Here is a 701-nt window from a genome sequence, read left to right as displayed (position 1 = left end):
CAAGTGAGATCACCATTTTCTCTCCTGTGACTGTCTAAAGCAGGACCAGCCAAGAGGCACTGCCCACAGATCAGCAGAGCAGCTGGGACAGGGTCCTACCTTCATCCATGTGCACTCAGGAGGTACATCTGTTCCACAGCCCTCTATGCATGGCTCTTGCCAGGAGAGAGCTGCTCTCTGAGAGGTGCAGACACAGGAGGAACAAGTTCCAGCCAGATACAGCAAGGACATCTAGCACCAGAGATTACCAGATGGAAAAAGGCAAATGCAAGAATCTTACTAGCAGAAATCAAGACTACTTGGCATCATCAGAACCCAGAACTCCCACCACAGCAAGTCCTGGATACCTCAACACACAGGAAAAGCAAGATTTGGATTTAAAATCATATCTCATGATGCTGATAGAGAATGTTAAGAAGAACATAAATAACTCCCTTACAGAAATACAGGAGAACACAGGTAAACAGGCACAAGTCCTTAAAGAAGAAATACAAAAAAAACCTTAAAAAATTACAGGAGAACACAGATAAACACATAGAAGCCCTTAAAGAGGAAACACAAAAATCCCTTAAAGAATTACAGGAAAACACAGGCAAACAGGTGAAGGAATTGAACAAAACCATCCAGGACCTAAAAATGAAAGTAGAAACAATTAAGAGTTCCAGGACAGCCAGGGCTACACAGAGAAACCCTGTCTTGAA

The sequence above is a fragment of the Mastomys coucha genome, unplaced genomic scaffold (assembly GCF_008632895.1).
Source record: "Mastomys coucha isolate ucsf_1 unplaced genomic scaffold, UCSF_Mcou_1 pScaffold15, whole genome shotgun sequence".
Classification (NCBI taxonomy): Eukaryota; Metazoa; Chordata; class Mammalia; order Rodentia; family Muridae; genus Mastomys; species Mastomys coucha.
This window is presented reverse-complemented; position numbering follows the sequence as displayed.